Source organism: Physeter macrocephalus, chromosome 7 (genome assembly GCF_002837175.3).
Source record: "Physeter macrocephalus isolate SW-GA chromosome 7, ASM283717v5, whole genome shotgun sequence".
Classification (NCBI taxonomy): Eukaryota; Metazoa; Chordata; class Mammalia; order Artiodactyla; family Physeteridae; genus Physeter; species Physeter macrocephalus.
Genome location: NC_041220.1, coordinates 63,631,641 through 63,637,777, shown reverse-complemented (window position 1 = coordinate 63,637,777; position 6,137 = coordinate 63,631,641). Strand labels below are relative to the sequence as shown.

Here is a 6,137-nt window from a genome sequence, read left to right as displayed (position 1 = left end):
TTCTTTCTCTAGTTCCTTTAGGTGTAAGGTTAGATTGTTTATTTGAGATTTTTTCTTGTTTCTTGAGGTAGGCTTGTATTGCTATAAACGTCCCCTTAGAACTGCTTTTGCTGCATCCCATAGGTTTTGGATTATCATGTTTTAGTTGTCATTTGTCTCTAGGTATTTTTTGATTTCCTCAGTGATCTCTTGGTTATTTAGTAACGTATTTTTTCACCTCCATGTGTTTGTGTTTTTTACTTTTTTTTCCCTGTAATTTATTTCTAATCTCATAGCGTTGTGATCAGAAAAGGTGCTTGATATGATTTCAGTTTTCTTAAAGTTACTGACGCTTGACTTGTGACCCAGTATGTGATCTATCCTGGAGAATGTTCCGTACATTTGAGAAGAAAGTGTAATCTGCTGTTTTTGGATGGAATGTCCTATAAATATCAATTAAATCTATCTTGTCTCTTGTGTCATTTATTTATTTTATTTTTTTAACATCTTTATATCTTCTTCTTGGATTGATCCTTTGATCATTATGTAGTGTCCCTCCTTATCTCTTGTAGCAGTCTTTATTTTATTCCTTGTCTCTTGTAGCATGAGTATTGCTACTCCAGCTTTCTTTTGATTTCCATTTGCATGGAATATCTTTTTCCATCCCCTCACTTTCAGTCTGTATGTGTCCCTAGGTCTGAAGTGGGTCTGTTGTAGACAGCATATACATGGGTCTTGTTTTTGTATCCATTCAGTAAGCCTGTGTTTTTTGTTTGGAGCATTTAATCCTTTCATGTTTAAGGTAATTATCGATATGTATGTTCCTATTACCACTTTCTTAATTGTTTTGGGTTTGTTTTTGTAGGTTGTTTTCTTCTCTTGTGTTTCCCACTTAGAGAAGTTCCTTTAGCATTTGTTGTAGAGCAGGTTTGGTGGTGCTGAATTCTCTTAGCTTTTGCTTGTCTATAAAGCTTTTGATTTCTCCATCAAATCTGAATGAGGGTATTTGTAGAGTTTTGTTTTGGAACAATTATAAGCAAATATAGCTTTTACAATGAGAATGATTTAAACAAAGATTTTTTTTGAGTGCTGATTACATGCCAGACACTCTGCTAAGTACTTTATATGTATTATGTTTAATAACAATCCTGTAGACTATGTACCAGGTTCTCATTCTCACCCTTTGAAAATGATTTCAAAAGATGTTTTTTATTTTAAGGGAGTGTAAGCATTGGAGAAATAGGTAAGGAAGGTTGACCCCTGACTGTGTAGAATTAGGGTTAAATACTTAGGGTTTGGATTATCTCACATAAGGGTTATAAATATTTGGATTGATTTTTAAATATTGCTAAATTATCATTAATTTAGAGTTTTTGTTTATTTTAATTTATTTTGCAATTAATAGCTGATTGTGTATATGAAACTATGTGAAATGCTTTGGTGAGGATGGATATAGATTATTTAAACATGGTCTTTGAGCGTTTACAGTACAATGAGGAATGGGGACTACAGTTTGAGTCTGGGCAGAAATATAGACAGGTGTGGAGCACAGCTGGTAGATTGGTTAGGTAAGCCTAGGAGAAACCTACTGCATGAAAATCTTATGAGCCTCTTGAGAGAGAGCTTACCTCAGGGAAGAAGAATCCAGCTATTCTTGGGCATTGAGGGATGTAACAATTCTGAGCATAGAATAATGATTGTTCTTCATATTTTTACTTCTGTACCTCTTGATAGATTTATGTCTGAGTTCCATGGAAATATAAAAGGATATTTAAATAAAAACTTCAGTGAGAGAATTGTTCACAAGTATATGGGAAACATCTCTTGGAGTCTTCCAGAAATACTTGTGACTTGTATGGGCCTAGAAATCCCGTATTAGTGGGTACAAGAGTTGGTGACATTTAAGTTGTTACTATTAAGACTCATCTGACTGTGCCCATAGTTGGGCAAGGCCTGATAACATAGGGGTTATAGAAATAACTGTCATACCAATGAAAATGAAATGGATATCCATCTATCTATCCATCTATCTATTTATCTATCTAGGTGTGGAGAGATGGGCAAATGGGCATTCAGAGGACAGAATGACAAGAATATTTACTCCCATCTCCCATTCTAGCAGTCAAGGAAGACTTCAGGGAGGTGAGTCTTAAAGAATATTTAATTTTGAAGCACAGAGAAATAGGAAAGAGAGGGAATGCAGTTCATAGGGAGGAAAATATAGAAATAAAGACTTGCACAGGACAAGTATGGGGAAGGAAGGAGGATAATGAAAACTTTAGTTGGCTTCATCAGAACATTGTAAAGAGGTTTGGAGTGGCTATAAACAAGAGTGTCCTGATCAGAATTGTATTCAGGAAGATTAATTACCTAGGTTACATGGAGTGGAGTGAAATAGAAGTAGAAGGGAAATGGTAGAGAGCAGTTCAAAGGCTAGTGCAGTAGCTACAGTACAATAACACAATAGAGTACAATAATAGGTAGTATGATTAGTAACTGGAGAAGTACCCATGGACAGAGTGAAAAGGGAAAGGTTGAATAACATTACTGAGTGGAATTTCTGCAATTTGGCACCTAATGTGGATGGAGAGGAAGAGGAGAATGTGTGTAGGGGGATCAAAGGCAAGCTGAAAGTTTTGAATTGGCATTATCAGGTAATCTGGAAAATAGAAGAACAGGAGAAGAAAAACATTTGATAAATTCTCCCTAAGACACACTGAATGTGAACTGCCAACAGGATGTGCAGATGTGATGTTTAGTAGACGTTTGGAAGTTGGGGGAACTCTGGAGAGAGTACCATGGCCAGGGAGGAATTTGGAAGACAAGGCATAAAGGAGGTAACTGAAGCTGGGACAGTGGATAGAGTTGAGGATGTCCAGATAGGAGAGCTGAAGTATAGAGCTTTGGAGAATAGCGATTTTTTAAAAATAGACTTTTTCAAAAAGCAATTTTAGGTTTACAGCAAAATTGAGCAGAAGGTACAGAGATTCCCCAAGTACCCTCTGACTCCACATATACAGAGAATACCTATGTTTCTAGAGCACGAAGAGTAGGGGCCAGAGGAAGAGACAGAAATGGCTGAGCAAGGGAAACAAACTCCAAGAACAGAATGTTTATAGAAACCAAATGATATAATTTAGGGACAAGTTTAAATTGGTAAAAAAATAAATTGTTCTTGTTAACTCAAATAATGCCAAAATAGCACTCCTGAGAAGAAAGTCTTATAGAATCTACTAGTAAATAGCTACAAGTGATTGTGACTTAACTATTGATATAATGAAACATATTCATGTTTGAATCAGCTAGATATTGCAAAGTTTCTATCTTAAAAACATAAAATATTTTCCCCAACTCTTATTTTTCTCAGGTTACAGAAAATCACTTAAATCCCTTTTGACTGATTTCCCCTTGTTAAATAGGACCATACTCATTGTTTTCTACAGTTGCCTTGAAAAATATCTTAGAAAAGTAAAATAAAAATAACTGTTTTTCAGTCCAAGAGTTACTGGTGGGAAATTTTAACAATTTAAAAATTTTAATCTATTTTAACTCTCACATTCAGTCTGCCTCTAGACTTCTTCAGAACCATTACTATGGATGAGTCATTGTTGAGGTGCAGAATGGAAGCTACCACCCCAATTCTTAGCAATTCTTAGCAGAGAGGAAATCTGGAGGGTGAGTGAAGTATGTCTACACAGGGGGACTTTCATATTGTACTTTAAAGACTTATGTGTATTTTATAATGTGCATGTGTTTGTTTATTGCAGTTAGTTGATATACTTTTTGAATTGGGCATATAACTATGCATATTATTCTGCATAGTGAATGATAGTGTGCCTTTCCTAGTTATTGTGTTATTTGTGTGTACGCTAAGCTAAAAATTACATGCTTGATGTGAATAGGGGCATAAATGACTTAAAAGATAAGCATAAATACATGGGCATTTATTTATATTACCCATGTGGATGGGCAGTAAAGTATTTACCATGCAAGTCAAAAAAGATACGGTATTTAACTCTGTATTGGACATTAAAAACAAGGGACTTCAAGTCCTTAGGTAGAAAGTAAACAAAATGCCTACAGAGAGTTTCATGTTGGGCTAGTAGGATAAATGCAAGGATGGCTTCTGATTTTTCATCATTCTGAAAGGATTTCATGGAGAAAGTGTTGGGATTTTGTAGTGGTTTAAATGCTCATTGAGAAACAGTGCCCTACAAATAGTGGACCAAAACAAGGTGTGTTCTCAATATATTCCATCCTTATCAGTTGGCTTTTTGTTGTTGTTGGCAAGAGAAATAGTATTGATTAACAAGGAATAATAGAATATACTGGAAGTATATTAGGTAACGTACAGAACTTGAAGGAAAAGCCAAAGAGCCAAGTTTCGAGAGGGCAGGACCCAGGACAGCTCAAGAACTCTCTGTCAAAATCTATTTTTGGGGAGATTGGAATGGTTGGGTTTCAGCCGTTATCATCGTGTATGGCTTTTCTCTAGATTCAAATTCCCAGGAGTGAGATTCCAATTAGGTCATCTTGGATTGGGTCACCCTTTGAAATATGGCATGATAATTGATGGTCTACTGGAGCCAAATGAACCACAGAGCCATTGCTCTCCAAAAGAGGCATGAGGTGTGGTTACCATGAGATGTACTTCCCCTACAAGGGAAAAGAGATGTTGGACAGGCAAACACGAGAAGCCTGCCATAGACAGTGATGGCGCTTTGCAGTTCTGTAAAAAAAGTGAAAAAATGGACTTAAGAGGTCTCTGAAACTAAATCAAGATTTATACACACTCACATATGCAGATATACATACCCACACATGCGTATTTTATATACTGCTTTTAGATGATCTCTGCCACTTTTTTTCTTTCATTCACTACTCTTGCGGTTGACATACTGAGTAACATACTACAGTATGTTACTACTGCTTTTCTCCCCTCAAAGAGAAAATTTGAAGAAGTACAAGAGGCCCCCAAAGATACATTTTTATAGAGTGTAACAAATAACAGGTGCTGAGGTCAGCTTAATATGGAAAGTCATTTTTTGGTTGTTAATGAAGGCAGTTTTTTTTTTAGTCTAAGAAGTGTGTTCTTACATCATTTGGTTTGAGTACAATTTATATTGACTTTTATGAATATTCTTATATATCAGTAGGCGTAGATCCTCCTGTTGAAATAAGCTTTTCCTTCTGGTGTGCTGTTTGGCTTCTGATCCAGAACTTGATTTACTATAGTTAAAAACAAGTACCATGCTGTCAGCAAAAATCGAAAGCTTGCTACTTACATTATGTATTGATCATTTTAGATAGATTCTCATTATACTTTAATAATGGGAAGAAATTTCTCATTGTAGTTCACACACTGTAGACAAAAGAATAAAAAATATCTTCTGAAGTCATTTTCAGACCTTTCAGATTCTAGATCAGTGGTTCTCCAACTTCATTTGGCATGAGTCTCACCCGGGGTGATTGCTAAAGATACAGATGTCTGGGTTGCCTTCCAGAGCTTTGGGTTTGGTAGGTCTGGTGGGGTCTTAAGATTCCAGATGATTGTGATGTCTGTGGACCACACTCTGGAACACCCTGCTTTATTGTATTAGCTTGTGAATAGTGTCAAAAAAGTAAGAACTACGTGTAATTAGTTCAGAGGTTTGGAGTTGAATTATTGTAACACTGATCATTCAGATCATTTACTTTTGAACCACCTTTCTACTTAAGTGGCCAAGAATTCTGTTCTTACTGAAAGTATTAGGTGTCTTTATATGGAAGTTAATGAGAGAGGAAAGTCTGTGAGTGAATTCTACATTCTTAAGTAACATTTTAGTTCTAGATGCATCTCATTTATTAACAACACATTTTTTTGTATATGAGAGTATTCCAGGGTGAGTTAGAACTTTCTTTTCTCCTTGTCTATGATAAGTCAGTATTCTCTGATAAATATAGTATAGTAGGTGCACCAAGGTGGTAGTTTCATCCTATATTCCTTTGAAAGTTGTATTCTCATGAATATACTTCCTCTGAAAACAAAGTGGTTTTTTTTCCAGGCTTTTCTAGTAAAAAACCTTTTTTTTTTTTTTTTTTTTTCTTTTTTGGGTACGCGGGCCTCTCACTGTTGTGGCCTCTCCCGTTGCGGAGCACAGGCTCTGGACGCACAGGCT

At 35.9% G+C, this 6,137-nt stretch overlaps 1 protein-coding gene across 3 annotated transcripts in view; it reads left to right on the top strand.

Moving 5' to 3' along the window:
• Positions 1 to 6,137, top strand: part of ADAMTS3 (ADAM metallopeptidase with thrombospondin type 1 motif 3) — a 291,950-nt gene that overhangs the window by 45,145 nt on the left and 240,668 nt on the right. The window contains exon 1 of one of the 3 annotated variants that reach the window (XM_024115433.3): positions 3,550 to 3,654. The exons of the other annotated variants lie outside the window; for them this stretch is intronic. The gene's annotated coding sequence lies outside the window, so the exon portion shown is untranslated. Of the gene's footprint in view, positions 1 to 3,549; positions 3,655 to 6,137 lie in introns of those variants that run through there. 3 annotated transcript variants of the gene reach the window in all.